The 16,542-nt window shown below is 42.3% G+C and overlaps 1 long non-coding RNA gene across 1 annotated transcript in view; it reads left to right on the plus strand.

Moving 5' to 3' along the window:
* The window catches only part of LOC126470381 (uncharacterized), a 319,496-nt gene that overhangs the window by 244,858 nt on the left and 58,096 nt on the right, over window positions 1–16,542 (plus strand). Inside the window, exon 2 of the long non-coding RNA XR_007586173.1 lies at window positions 8,079–8,168. This is a non-coding gene — a long non-coding RNA (uncharacterized LOC126470381). The remainder of the gene's footprint in view (window positions 1–8,078; window positions 8,169–16,542) is intronic.

The following is a 16,542-nucleotide window of genomic DNA, read 5'->3' on the forward strand; positions in this document are numbered from 1 at the left end:
CCAATAGAAAAAAATGTACTTCACTGCATGCAGACATTACGCAGTTTATGTGTGTGTGTGTTTGATAAATAATACACGCATGAATATACTGTATGTTACATCAGTATGTAACGTACTATTGATAAATATTGCAGGTTGTTTGGATACTTCTGAAAATGATTAATTCAGATACTTTTCATCATGGCCAAGATGGCAGGTCTGATTGGTTGTTTCGTTTTAATGGCCGGAAAAGAACTAGACTCTGAATGCTGGAGAGGGGAAGAAGGATAGGCGAGGGATCGGAAGGGTGGGGGAACGTGGGAAGGCGCCGTGGTTCAAACGGCTCTGAGCACTATGGGACTTAATTTTTGAGGTCATCAGTCCCCTAGAACTTAGAACTACTTAAACCTAACCAACCTAAGGACATCACACACATCCATGCCCGAGGCAGGATTCGAACCTGCGACCGTAGCGGTCGCCCGGTTCTGGACTGTAGCGCCTAAAACCGCTCGGCCGCTCCGGCCGGCAAGGCGCCGTGGCTTAGGAACGGGACATGCTTATCGTCATCTTGGATTGGGACATCGCATACATAGAAACGCAGTACACACTGTGAGAACTTGTATCCCTGAAAAACTTTGCTATCCTACTAAACTGTCGAACAACAGATGTCATGTTGACAAAAAGTGACCGATATTGGTCGCACTTGTGATACGAGGAATCTTTGCAAGTATCTCACCGGTTAATCCTGTGACAGTGGCAAGCATTTGCTTAGGCTGTTACATGCGCGTGCTCTGGTACGTGGAGTGACAGCTATTATTCACCCGAGCTGTGCGCATACTTAGTTGTAGGAAGTTTAGATTTATTAAATGTAGCAGTTCTATCAATTCTTATGTTGGGAGGAGACTTGGCTGAATCTCTACAACTGCTCAGTGTCACCGTGAAACGAATCAGTATTCCAGAAGAGTCAGGCGTTGGGTTATGTATGTAATGAGGCTGGATTGTCGACGATGTTTCTTTAGTATAATTTTGATAGTACTTACAGTTTTGACAAACAATATGTTCTGGTTTATTTAAGCTCAATGACGTTTACGTACATACAGGTTAAACTACGGCACCGAGAGAAGTAGTGATGTCCAGTTACTTACATGAAGAGTTTGTTAAGAATACGGAACATATCTTTACTTTATATCGACCAATTTTTGCAGGATTTGAATTTTCATGAATTAGCTGTCGCTCTGTAGCACGTGGGTGGCCTTGGTGAGCAAGTCACCCGCAAGAAATTTTCAGGCGGCCAACACAGTGTACCAACTGACGCAGGTACAGAATTTTCGGAACAACCCTGCCAAAAACTTACTGCTGTTAGAGCTACATAGTGAAGTGAGTAGGATCACTGCTGGGAGCGTGATGCACCAGGGCTTGTCATCGGAGAGTGCTGTCTGCTTGGAAGTCTTAACGTGCTCAACACAAAAACAATATGCAAACTGCTGTAAGCCTTATAGTGCCTAAAACGAGCAAATTCGTTATCACAGTAACTGTAAATGCTCTGGGATTCCAAAATTATTAAATATAAATGATGGCAGTTCTCATCAATCATTTGTCATATAAATTAAATTTCCTACCATATATATATATTGTTCCATGCAGGGACATCATCTGTAAAACGGAATGCCACCATAGTGAGTGCATAATTTAGTTACGTAGAAGAAATCTGTCATATTTATATTTATGGGTCACCCGACTTCTCATTTGTTGTGAGACTAAGCAAAAGCGAGAAAACAAATCAGTTCTATTAAGCGCTAGCACTAACAAACGACATTTGAAGGATTCAGCGAAAACTGCGCCAGGCTGTGACCAAGTGCCCCTCTGTCTCGATGCGACCTGTCTGTAATGCGTCTCTGCACAGACCCCACGACTAATCAACATTCCTTTACTCTTCCAGAGAACTACGGCTTGGACGGGAAGATACACAACTTTCGCCACAGTGACGACGAAGAATTTTTCTCTACACGCTAAAAGGCATGATAATCCTGCCAAAACTTCTCCACTGTCACTTCCGGTATGTCCATTAAATTCCCTAGCAGTTGGTACACTGCATATGCTGTATCGCCACTCATTTTTTCGGATATTTACGCAAAAGCTCCTACGCCGCTGACCCTTCTGATGGGCTATCGTCCGGACAGTTAGGTATTGGTATTCTTCCACAATGAGCACGGCGCAATGTCGGTGTCACGTACGAACTGGCCTGTATTAATAGTGCTGTGACAACCCGAGTCCGTCACTGTACCCTCTCAGGTCTGCCTCAGCGAAGGGATGTCCTCGAATCTTACACCAGTAGCCACTAACCGTGTATTTTCCTGTAGCACGGTTAAGGACATTAAGCTGCCAATTCTGCTTATTATCGCAAAGGTATACATATGATGGCACTGCCACATCACCACATCACCACAACACCACCTATTTATGGAAGAATAAAACTTCCTTGATGTCGATCTACGATAGTCACTAATGGCTGCACGAGAGAAAACACCTCCGCACCAAATTACCTGCTGCAAGTCAAAAAGTTCCGAAACTGTCAGCAATCTTGCATCCAATTATAAGAGGAAACTTAAAAATATAAACTACAGGAACATTTGTCCCTGAAACAGTGAAAAATTAATACACTTGAATAATTAGCTTGGACTTAAAATGGCAGACTTGCAAAGACATATAATACGAGTTAATAATATTATCTACCTATATCTACCAAAGGAGAGGTTCAAAATCATTTGAACATGTGAACGTTCTACTCTGGAACCGCGCGACCGCTACGTCGCAGGTTCGAATCCTGCCTCGGGCATGAATGTGTGTGATGTTCCTAGGTTAGTTAGGTTTAAGTAGTTCTAAGTTCTAGGGGACAGATGACCTCCGATGTTAAGTCCCATAGTGCTCAGAGCCATTTGTACCATGTGAACGTTCATAAAGATGTAGTAATATTACTTATCTACATAGCTGTTAATTCAGTAAGCTTGTAGTGGTTGCCGTATTGGCCCAGACACATGCACAAAGTCAAAAAAGAAATAAAATTTAAGTGTTTAGTTACTTGAGATGACTAGCACATATATTGTTGGCTTGTTCCTTACTTACTTTTCTGATGCCACAATGTGTACTGATATCCATGTCCAGTGGTTAATTAAACAATAAAAACACGCATTTATGTATAAGCGTTTGTGTGAGCTAATTTTTTACAGATAGGTATGTCAGTGTGGCTACATCATTCGCCCAAGGCGAGAATGCCGGAAGTGAAACCAGACGGCGTGAAGGCCGTGTTCACAAAATGTTGTCCAGCCGAGGCACGCCGAGACAGTAGGCAGCCGACCTACCGGCTTATGAGAGATTAGTGTCACGTAATCGGTGCGCTCGTCCTCTCTCTCTCTCCATTCTCATCCAGGCAATCCTCTCGGGACAGCTGTTGTCTTTAGGACTAGCAGCATCGCCGTCACTGTTGCCGGGCTCACATGAAGTCGACAACTTTTACCTACTGGTAGAAAACCAAACACCCGAATCCGACAACTCACCTAAATCAGTTTGCGAACGAATGACACGAATTCGGTAACTTCTACCTGCTGCCATTATTGGCAATGGTTTCAAAACAACCTTGAAAACAGCGGTACAATGAAAGAGATATAAATGAAAACAACAACAAAAAAATGGTTCAAATGGCTCTGAGCACTATGGGACTTAACTTCTGAGGTCATAAGTCCCCTAGAACTTAGAACTACTTAAACCTAACTAACCTAAGGACATCACACACATCCATGCCCGAGGCAGCATTCGAACCTGCGACCGTAGCGGTCGCGCGTTTCCGGACTGTAGCGCCTAGAGCCGCTCGGCCACTTCGGCCGGCTGAAAACAACATATACGTAAAAACAGAGACTTTATTTAACATTACACTCGATAATATATTTCATGAAAACAGCTAACTATTTTACATGCTCACGCTCAACTTGCGGCCGCTTTTTATGATACGTACTCTACAAAATTTACTTTTGTAATTCACCAATTTTTTATAACTAATTTTTGTATTTAGTGTTTTTTTAAGATTTTTGTGAGGAGACCCCACGAAGTATTGAATCGAGAATGAAAACTCTTCTCACTGGCGTTAGTAGTTCTCCACAAGGATACAGAATTTTCTGCCAAAATGTATGGAGGAAACAATGCCTGTTCTTCCTCGTCGATATAATTTTCGACACTGTAACCTGCAAACTTCGTGAGTCTTTTGTCTTTTGGTTGTATACTGACCAGGTCGCAAAAACATCAGGAATATCTAGGAGGCTTAAGTAAATAAGTCACTGCCCCTTTTCACCATTCTGCTCTTTGTACAATGACGACAAACAAAGTTGTTGTATTATTCGCCACCTGAAACGTATAGAATAAAATATTATTTTTGAACATTTAAAAGATAAAAATTCTTTATTAAGGGTAAAGCCTGTGACATAAGCAATGTTCGTTACCACTGGTAGCGCTGAGCAGAAAAGGCACTGAAGTCGTGTTGTTTTAGGTAATTTTAGGAACAAAAAGAAAAAAATTTGTTCAAAATTTAAAAAAAAGACTACAAAAACTACCTGCAGTATAATGGAGACACCAACTTTAAGTGCGATTTTATGCGCTGGAAGAACATTTGCGATGAGAGGATTAAGAACCAGGTACACGAACAATAGTCGTACTCTGCAATCATTTGTCCATTTTACATAGTTCGTTTTCTTATTTCACAGATATATTCTCCTGCTAGGCATTGCTAGATGTGTATTTTCTCAATTTCGCATATTAGGAATATGTATGGCGATAACAGTGAATCACGTCGGGAATTTTGTCGCCATTGTTCTCTTTTGAAGTTGTTTCCTAAATTATAAGTGTAACATCAGACTAGATACCACCAAATTGTAGCGTTTGGAAAGATCTACACCAAAGTTACCGAGATTGACGTTGACCCACAATGACCATTTTCGTCTTCTAAAGTTACGTGGTGCGCAACTTCAAAACAGAAAAATGACAGTACCTCAACCATATGATTTACATATATGCATTTCCTTTCTTTTATACCCTAATCACTTCCATCCTCCTTACTTTTATTAAGACAGTATTCAGATGTACAATTCAACACAACACAGTTTGGTGAATCTCTTATTTAGGCAGGTTACTGCAAGAGAGCGCGCTGTCAGCACACTTTTTTACTTTATATAGCAGATGATCATTAAACGGGTGAACAGATTGTCATAGCTAAGAGCCACCCCGATTAAAGCAGCGTCCAAATTGCACTGAAATCGCTCCAGTGGTTTGCGAACTCTGATGCCAGGCAGACACACAGACGCGTCAAATTTGCAACACACCTTGTTTCTACGTCAACAAAAGGACGAATATGATTCTATATTATGAATTGAAATACATGATATTAATGGTTCACAAATATCAGTGTTCTGCATTTCAATTCATATTATGTCTCTGTTCTTCCAAGTACCGACGGAAGGTTGCATAAGCCTTCCGTATAATTTATGGTCGTTTATTGTTCAACAAAAGGATATCTTTCATCAAACAACAATTATAATTGTACTTAGTAAGTTTGAGCTAGATAAAACTGACAATCAACATTCTTGACTGACAGGAAAGCAATCTTAACGCTCTCATCGATGGATTGCTCGAAGCCAATGACCAAAATTTGAGTGAAAAGACAGTTGTATCATCCTGCATTCATCATTAACACACTTCAGATTCTTCAGAAAGGTTTCCTTCTTTTCTTTCATAAAGCTGAAGACTGGTGGTATGTAAGAACCTCCAAAGTAACAGTGTATTGCAAATAGCTGAATAAAATATTTTCCTCCGTATTGAAGAGTATCATTCATCAATAAAATTTCCTGCTGACATACAAATTCGAGATTTGAGTCGGTAGAAAAAATAACGTGGGCATTTTCCATGTCATTACTGACGATAAAATTTTCGCCTTTTATAGTTGTTACCTCTATCTAGGATAAGGCAATCTGAACTTCCGCTGCAGATTTTGTCAGTTTCGGCATACTCTTCAAACAAGAGTGAGTAATGTTGTTCGTATATGCTCTACATCTTTTCGAGTTAAAACGTTTACTGTTGATGGAATGCCACCTATTTCTTCAGGAATAAGCTTTGATAGTCTTTCATCCAAAGCTTCGTCTTTTCTTTTAACAGAATTTGGTAACATTCTTCTGTTCATTAAGTGTCCTGGAACTGGTGTATCATGTTGACCTTCCAAACGCGAAAATAAGTTTTCGCAGCCTATAGTGAACAATTTCATAGAGCATTTCCATTGGTTACCCCAGCATCCTATCCACGTTTTTGACGTCCTAAAACGCTTCAATAAGGACTGAATTTAAAAGCATCGCAAACCAAATGTACATTACCCCATGTACTATAAAGGGTCGCGAAGTATGTCTATTTGCCATATTTTTCCCTTCGATAAAAATAACCTGAAGAACACAACGAAGCAGTATGTAAGCCTGCACAGATGCTAGTCAGTTGATGGAAGCCACAGAAGTGAAGAGGTATGTTCACGACCAGAAATTCCATCCCATGTTACTCAGAGAGCCCGGCCGTTCTGCTACTTGAGTACACAGTTGCCTAATTCTAGTAAGGGATTACCTTACCCTTTTCCAATACCCTTTTTGTGCTCATTAAAAGTTACCGAATTCGAGTGTTTGTCTGAAACATTCGAAGACTCTTGCGACTCTAAGAAATCTTGTTCCTGTTTTTCTTTTTCTTTACAACCCCGTCAGTTGATCCTAACATTTGATCTTAAGTGAAATCGGAACCGTGGTTTTGCTTTTACTACTTGAGTGATCTCGATTCAGAAAACAAACAAGCACGGTTTCCGTTGGCAAACACCAAGTGCAAAAAGAAGAAGTTAAATTACTTTTCGAAATTAAAGAAAGGAGAATAACTGACCACACCGCCAAAAAAACGTGCTCCTTAACATGCAGTAGGTACTCTTATTCTAAATCAGTCTTCGTAACAGGAAAATGTAAAGTTGTAAATTCTACATAGTTGGTTTGAAAAGGGTAACTAAATCCATTTGCTGCATTTACGAAACAATCCGTTAGGGGGACGGTGCGAGGCAAGACATACATTATCTCAGCATAAACAATCTATCTCGCTCAGCGCTCTCATAGCGTACTAGGTTGGCTCTGAACACTATGGGACTTCTGAGGTCATCAGTCCCCTAGAACTTAGAACTACTTAAACCTAACTAACATAAGGACATCACATACATCCATGCCCGAGGCAGGATTCGAACGTGCGACAGTAGCAGTCGCGTGGTTCCAGACTGTAGCGCCTAGAACCGCTCGGCCATTCCGGCCGGCTAGCGTACTGGGGGCCGACAAGAAACTTCATTTAGAAACACAGATGGCTATTTCGCCGGGGTGTGCACTTGCAGCTGGCGAAAGCCCAAATGTCCAAGAGCTCTCCCGTGTCAATAAATACTTAAAGGTCACACCAATCCGAGCTCGATTAATCAGTGGCAGAGATCAACAGTCTTCCACAAATAGAATACTTTGGAACTATCATAATACTAAAACATTTCTTTTAATACCTGGAACTGACAGTTAAAAAAAAAAAAAAAAGAATGAGACACTCTGGCACTGTGCAAGATAGAAGAGAGAATTGTAAGAAAGCGATGGAGCGATACTCGAAATTTTATTACCTCTCGCATTTGAAGCTTCTGAAACAAATTACACGTGACATATCAGTAAGGATTGCCGACGGTTCTCGAAGCTCACTGCTGCATTACCTCATCTACAACAGCGAAAAACATGAATTAGTTTTCTGACAAGGGAAGGCTCTACATCAAACAGAAGTAAGAATTAAAGTAACAATGCGTGTGTACACAGACATTCACAAACTTTCCCAAGCCGCAAGCGAAGCGTGCAAAATATACTACCAGCAAAGCAACTAAACGCATATCTTACTCTAGCAAAGACAAAAACACTAAATACAGAACATATAAAAAGAGAAATGACATACAGGAAAAAACTCATATAATAATCACTTATTGCAGGATGTATACAAAACTAAATCTACTGTACAAAATGTTTCAGGTTGGAAAAGTGGAGTGCTGAGTGCCTTTCACCTTCTTCGACGGCAGAGTCTGTCACGGCAGCAATGGCGAAGACCACACGTTTGATATGGTAAGTCCCAACGTATAGGTAGAAAAACTTTTGTCTTGTTCTTCGACTTGCAGGAGAGGCGGTGATTTCTCACCCTTGCCTGCTGTCCTGGGAAAACGAACCGCTGTTTCCTCACATCTCCTCTGCTGTTTCAGCGCCACCTTCCTGATATTGGCAACGGCCTCCTCAGTTACGAGGGGCATTCAATAAGCAATGCAACACTTTTTTTTCTGAAAGCAGGTTGATTTTAATCACGATACCAATATGCCACATTATTCCCCACTCTTTTGGCTATAAAACCTTATTTTTCAACTTAATCACCGTTCAATGCGACGGCCGCAATTCCACCTTACTGGGAGGGCCTGCATGATTGCTTGGTACTATTCTACCGGTCGACGTCAGGGCCAACGCCATGCTGCATCAGTAACCTCCCCATAATCCACGTACTGCTTCACGCAGAGTGCGTCCTTCATTTTGCCAAACGCGGAAGGTGCGAGATTCAGGCTGGAGGGTGAATGAGGTAGAACAGTCTAACGAAGTTTTTTGAGTTCCCATCGGGCGCGCAGACCGAGGCTCTGGTTTTACACCAAAAGAACCTCAATGACAGCTCTCTGCTTGGAATGCACCACTGTTGCAGACGCCACTTTAAAGGCTACCTACAGCGCTGCTACCTACTGGAAATTCTGAAACTATAAGGGCTGAAGAGGGGATATTACACAATGTTCCACAATAAATTCAGCATTTTTTTTAACCGAAATTGATCGATAAAAGGTGTGTTCCATTACTTAACCAACGTCCCTCGTATTTGCCTATGCTGCACTGACTCTTGCGGTAGAAACGGAATCAATTTCCTAATCCTGTCCTCTGGATCCAAGTTCATCAACACCATCGTCGGCGACAGTTTGGTTGATCTGCGAGGGAAGTTAATCCTGGTAAATTCAAAATCCTTGACGTAAACGTCCCATGTGTCATGCCTCCTATTAAAATAGTCGCGGTATTGTCATCCCAATTCTTACATCACCCTTTCGGCTCCATTCACTCGTGGGTGGTACATTGTGGTATGTCTGCTCTTCGTAAAATCGTTTTCGACGAAACAGACTGTTTGCTGTTGACAGAGAGAACATGTCTACACCTAGGACGCTCTTGGGTACAGAGCTTCCTGCAGCCGTTTCCAGAGGTATGAGGGTAACATATTTCGTGAGTAACTCGACGGCTATGAGTACGTATCTGTCTTAAGACGATTGGACCCAGAAGTCGACGGCCGCATAGTCCCGCAATTTTCTAGGAAGCGTCGCGGAGAACGGAACAGGAAGACGGCTTTGCCATATGGCCATACGTGCAGACGCCCAGCACGTTCTTGACACATCTGTTCGTACTGTTAAAGTAAACAGTTTCCTTCGGCTTGCTGGCATATTTTTCCATAATGTGCATAACTTAGGTGGATGTATCAAATTAACTTATTTATCTTGTGTTACGGCACACATGCCACCCAAGCCGAATCATTTTGATTCCTTCGGCGAAATAGTATTTTGGATCTCAACAGGTAAAACTGCCTCAGCGCCGGGAAATCCCTGTTTCCGTTTTCCTTAATGTCCCCCAGTATTTCATCCTTGTCTTGTTCTTCGTCGCTGTTCTACAGAGCATCCTGAATGTAGTTGTCCAAATTTATTGTCACTGAGTTCCTCCTCTATACGTTCCGTAAGTCCTATCGCGAGCGCGATAGTACGTCAGCTACGATGTTCTTTTTACCGAGTATATGCCTAATCTCAAACGAAAATTCTTCGAAATAAAGTACCCAGCGATACAGGCGTCCATGCGTGAGTTATGCAGTCAGCAGGAACTCGAGAGCCCTGTGACGGCGGAATACTATCGTGGTTCTTCCATACAAATTGTACCTACATTTATTAAAAGCGAATACGATCGCCAAGGCCTCAAGTTCCGTGACGGAATAGTTGTGTTCGCTTTTGCTGAGTAACCGACTGCAGAATGCGATCGTCTCGTCATCGATTACTCCATCTACCTCTATCTCCTAAAATATTTCTACTGTAACCCCTGCACTGCTACAGTCCATAGCAGCGCAGAATGGCAGACTCAAATCAGGGTTGGCTAGTATGGGTGTATTCGCAAGTGCCAAGAAAAGTTCTTCATTTGCTTCGCCATTCCACTTACAGGTCATATTTTTACCCAGGATGTCACAGTCAAGGTGATGCTAATTTCTCATTTCCTAAAAATCTTCTGTACAAATTTGTGACATCTAACAGTCTCCTCACGTGTTTCTTCGCGGTGGATGTAGGTAACTCATGTATCGCCGTTATCTTCTTTATTTGGATTTACTGCGTTCCCAGAACTTGATGTCTCAAGAAAGAAATTTCTGATTTACCGAAGCTCGTCTTCTTTAAGTTTACAGCGAGTCCGGCTTTTGCAATACCTGCAACAGCTTCCTCGCATATGATTATGTTTGTCCTACGTCGCAGAGGCAAAGAACATGTCAGATATCTATTTTGTGACGAAATTCTCTACTTTCTCGTTAAGTGCTGTGTCTAGGGCGAGTATAAATACGTTGGAAGATGTCGATATCCAAACTACCGTTTTTGAATTGGTAGCACCTTCTGCAGCACAGATTCTCTGTTTCACTTACCAGAAACTAGCCAGCAAACTGACCGCTGAAAGTATGCTTTTTCAGTGGAGTCGTTGAAGTGAAATGAAATGAAATGCAGTGTGGCTAGGGCCTCCCGTCAGGTAGACCGTTCGCCTGGTGTAAGTCTTTTGAACTGACGCCACTTCGGCGACTTGCTTGTCGATGGGGATGAAATGATGATGATAAGGACACAACAACACCCAGACCCTGAGCGGAGAAAATCTCCGACCCAGCCGGGAATCGAACCCGGGCCGTTAGGTGTGACATTCCGTCGCGCTGATCACTCAGCTACCAGGGGCGGACAGTCGTTGAAGTAATTAATCTAGACTCCCAGGACGGTGCATCTCTGTCACACTAATTTTATTCAATTTACAGGAGCCGAGAACTACTATAATCGTTCCGTCCTTTTGGACGACGTGCAAGGGACTGCTGTAACTGCTAGTTGCACGTTCTATTACTCCCTGTTCCAACATCTCTGTTGCTGCACTTGCTTCTTATACACCAGTGGTGTACTGTATGTCTGACTGAAAAATCTGCCGTGTTCCTTAACCCTAAACGTTTACATAAAATTTTAAAACTACCTGTTTTTATACTGGACACATCGAAATGCTGGATCAAAATCTGAGTTCCTTCCGGCTTCCTTCCGGGATATCCCTGATTGCGGACACTTTACCATCGATAAGGTGAAGGATTTCCTCGCGCTCTAGTGGATCAATGGCATGGTGTCCATCATTATCACGGTGGGAACTGTCGCTTCGTTTTGCCCATCCTTCGTGGCGACGAGCTAATCGTCAAGCAGCGTGTAACTATATTCTGCTCCTTTCTCTTCGCTTCAAATGGACCGTAGTTATGTGTCCATTGTTGCAACGGAAATTTCGGACATGCACGTACCAATTATCGTGGCATACAGACGCATGAAGCCCACGCCGAGGATAATCTCTGTGCTCCGCCCTCCGGTTCTTCGCCACGGTAAGGCGTCTGTACTTACCTCTACGCTCTGTGGCGACCAGGCGCGTCTCTATTTTGATATGACCTCTCGGCCATCACACCGACTCCGCGACTAATTAATGTTCCTCTCTGCTGCAAGAAAACTACGGCTTGGACGGGAGGATTTAAAACTTTTGCCACGAATTCCTGTCAACACGCTGAAATGCAGGGAAAGCCTGTCAAAATTTCTCCACTATCGCCTGCAGTATGCCTATTAATCGTCCATAGGTTGGTACACTGTATGCTGTGTGCCGGCCCGAGTGGCCGTGCGGTTCTAGGCGCTACAGTCTGGAGCCTCGTGACCGCTACGGTCGCAGGTTCGAATCCTGCCTCGGGCTTGGATGTGTGTGATGTCCTTAGGTTAGTTAGGTTTAAGTAGTTCTAAGTTCTAGGGGACTGATGACCATAGATGTTAAGTCCCATAGTGCTCAGAGCCATTTGAACCATTTTTTTGTATGCTGTGTCACCACTCATTGGTTCAGACATTTACGCTAAAGCGCATAGGCCGACGGCCCTTCTGATTAGCTGACAGTTAGATTCTGGTATTCTTCCACACTGAACATGGCGCAATGTAGGTGTCGCGTATTTGCAACCGTCGACGGGAAGTGCAGATACGTCACAACAGAAATGCTGAGAGGACCTGTGGTCGCTTCGTTATCTTCCAATACCGTGATGCCTCGTGGACACGGAGAAAGGTCAGCGTGTGGCCACAACATTTCTGCAAACCAGCAGAGACGTCTCGTATTCATAGCACTGTGACCGCCCAGGTCAATTACTGTACCCTCTCAGATCTGCCTCAACGAAGGGAAATTCACGAATCTTTCACCAGAAGCCAGTAACGATGTATGCCCTCCAGCACAGTTAACAACATTAAGCTGCCAGTTTCACTTAATATCGCAAAGCCATATGTTGGTACTGTCACAGTAAGTAACGACAATGTGTAGGTCATAAAATAAGCCACGTCGGAGCGCTTGCTGCTGGTGTTGAAGCTATGTTGACGTGCAATAGAGAACGCGCCAAATCGCGAAGTTAAGTTTAACCATGCCTCTTCGACACAAGGAAGCTAGTTTTGTAAATAAGACTAAATGAGTATCGTGAGTAAATAAGACCAAATGAGCATCGTGAGTAAGATTTTACGAGTTCAGTAAACAGATAAATAAAAAGTAAAGTAAAAGAAAAGAATCTAGCCATCACTATGTCGCTAGCTTCCCATCACTCCAAATGAGCGAGATAGCGCAACGGTAAGACATTGGATTCGTATTCGAGTGAAGTCGTTGACATCCATATCCAGCCTCTTAGCTTTATTTATCTGGTTTCGTACAGATAACAAAATGGTAGATATCGAAATAGACGACAGAGGGATAGAGAAACAATTAAAATCGCTCAAAAGAGGAAAGGCCGCTGGACCTGATGGGATACCAGTTCGATTTTACACAGAGTACGCGAAGGAACTTGCCCCCCTTCTTGCAGCGGTGTACCGTAGCTCTCTAGAAGAGCGTAGTGTTCCAAAGGATTGGAAAATGGCACAGGTCATCCCCGTTTTCAAGAAGGGACGTCGAACAGATGTGCAGAACTATAGACCTATATCTCTAACGTCTATCAGTTGAATTTTGGATCACGTATTATGTTCGAGTATAATGACTTTTCTCAAGACTAGAAATCTACTCTGTAGGAATCAGCATGGGTTTCGAAAAAGACGGTCGTGTGAAACCCAGCTCGCGCTATTCGTCCACGAGACTCAGAGGGCCATAGACACGGGTTCACAGGTAGATGCCGTGTTTCTTGACTTCCGCAAGGCGTTCGATACAGTTCCCCACAGTCGTTTAATGAACAAAGTAAGAACATATGGACTATCACACCAATTGTGTGATTGGATTGAAGAGTTCCTAGATAACAGAACGCAACATGTCATTCTCAATGGAGAGAAGTCTTCCGAAGTAAGAGTGATTTCAGGTGTGCCGCAGGGGAGTGTCATAGGACCGTTGCTATTCACAATATACATAAATGACCTTGTGGATGACATAGGAAGTTCACTGAGGCTTTTTGCAGATGATGCTGTGGTGTATCGAGAGGTTGTAACAATGGAAATTGTACTGAAATGCAGGAGGATCTGCAGTGAATTGACGCATGGTGCAGGGAATGGCAATTGAATCTCAATGTAGACAAGTGTAATGTGCTGCGAATACATAGAAAGATAGATCCATTATCATTTAGCTACAAAATAGCAGGTCAGCAACTGGAAGCAGTTAATTCCATAAATTATCTGGGAGTACGCATTAGGAGTGATTTAAAATGGAATGATCATATGAAGTTGATCGTCGGTAAAGCAGATGCCAGACTGAGATTCATTGGAAGAATCCTAAGGAAATGCAATCCGAAAACAAAGGAAGTAGGTTACAGTACGCTTGTTCGCCCACTGCTTGAATACTGCTCAGCAGTGTGGGATCCGCATCAGATAGGGTTGACAGAAGAGATAGAGAAGATCCAACGGAGAGCAGCGCGCTTCGTTACAGGATCATTTAGTAATCGCGAAAGCGTTACGGAGATGATAGATAAACTCCAGTGGAAGACTCTGCAGGAGAGACGCTCAGTAGCTCGGTACGGGCTTTTGTTGAAGTTTCGAGAACACACCTTCACCGAAGGTGAAGGTGAAGGATAAAATCAGAGATATTAGAACCTACACAGAAGCATACCGACAATCCTTCTTTCCATGAACAATACGAGACTGGAATAGAAGGGAGAACCGATAGAGGTACTCAGAGTACCCTCCGCCACACACCGTCAGGTGGCTTGCGGAGTATGGATGTAGATGTAGATGTAGAAATAGTATAAGGGAAATGGCGTGGAAATGAACTTTCCGATTTCGTTCCAAATTCTTTTCCAGCCAGGGCATCTGCTCTATCTCCCACGAGCTCGTCGTCGGTGGAACGTCAAACATTAATCTTCCTTCCTTTCTCCCGTCACAGAGTCAACCCATTAGGCCACAAGCAATCGAATTTTGTTTCCCGTCTGACCCTTGAGCTTGTATCAGCTATTAGAAATCATACCTGCTTCCTGCCTGAACGCACAATTTTTCAAATTACAAATGGTAAAGTAATGGCAACGGTTGGGTTAATGGCACACCGAAATGTTTAACGGCTACGTCTGATTTGTTCGAAGATTTTCGAAGTAACAGTTTCTAAATTTTGCAGCAAAAGAAATATTAGTACTCAAAAGGGTTTGTAATTGTTAAAATACTAGAACCCAACAATTTCAAAATTTTGTGTTACTTTCTCTTAGTACTCCTTTTTCCATACCCAACGATGTTTACAAGAAAGCATTAGTTAATAACATATCTAAAGTATAATATTATCGTTTGCATAAACTTCTTGGGAGTCCATATTACAAATTCACTTCTGAAAATAGAACCTTGTAAGAATACTATTTTAAGAATTATAATGTTTATGTGAAATATCTAATTGCCATGTATTTTAATATTTTGTAAAAACCTTAAGCCAGTATAGTAGACCGTGCCATAATCAGTCACAGCCGAGTGACAGTGAAGTACAGTTAACTGTATAAGGTCTGTGTTCAGCTTTCAATGAGTAATGATCAGTTGGCTGTATGCAGATCATAGGAGTGGTTAGTTACTGACAACCGTATCAGTAGGTAAAATACTCCTTGCATTATTTGGAGGTTTCAGACCTATTTTAATGTAATTAGGGAACTTACAATCAGGAGGATGATCATCATAAATGTATTCTTTTCTATTTTAGAAGGGACAACCTTTTCCCTGTGTGTTGACGATAGATTTCTCTATTCACCAAGATGGCAATTTCGGTTTATTATGCCATTTCCAACTGATAAGTTGAAAGCGCCTTATTATGTTGAGAACTGATCTACTCAGGTAAGTAGTTAGAATAAGCCCTGATTTATCGAAGATATACTTTGTTATATTTATGTTCAAGACCCAGTAATCAATTTTGTAGCGAAATATGACTTTGGAAAGAAGAAAAAGAGTTAATCACATAGAACGCACTTCAAATAAACAGGCCAAATTGAAACTGGCATGCATAGCTTGTGTAACTGAACATCAAACAGCGTGAAAACACTCGTAAAGTCCCATCAGAACTAAAGAGTGTGGACGTAGTCAACTTGTAGCCAAACACAGTGCAGTGGGATGGTTCCCCTGGGGTGAAACCAAATTACTCAATCAGAAAATTGTTAATTGCTGTTAATATCTCACCAAAACAATTTAATAACGATGTAGTTCAAAAGACAAACTCTGAATGTACTAATTGATTTGAAGGTTGATGGCAGCGTGTCATGACCTCACACAAATGCAGGATACTTTTCGATCGGTACCCCTGGGATATGCAGTGGGATGATAGAGGCTAGCACGAGTGGGGTGGCTGTAGGAATCTGGAACATTCTATAATAATTAGTACTGGAATACTTCAGTAAATAACTTTTACTTAACTTTGTCCTGCTATTGCACTCCAGGAAAATAACTAATAACAACTATCTTTCTCGAATACAAATGACTCATTAACAAACATTAACTGGATTATACAACAAGCAAGATAACACATTTATGGTATTACGTGTGTAATACATGCGCGAATTAGAGGTTGCGAACCTAGCGGGCTGAAGGCTATTCTAATCTGACTCCGCTCACGACCTGTAGCTGACTCGGTCGGTGCGATTTGCAAGTCTCCGTCCGTGCCATACGGCGGCGCTGCAAGCGCCAGCGAGTCCAGAGAGGTAGCAAGTGCTGGACCGCTATCGATT

This window comes from Schistocerca serialis, chromosome 3, assembly GCF_023864345.2.
Source record: "Schistocerca serialis cubense isolate TAMUIC-IGC-003099 chromosome 3, iqSchSeri2.2, whole genome shotgun sequence".
In the NCBI taxonomy this organism is placed as follows: domain Eukaryota; kingdom Metazoa; phylum Arthropoda; class Insecta; order Orthoptera; family Acrididae; genus Schistocerca; species Schistocerca serialis.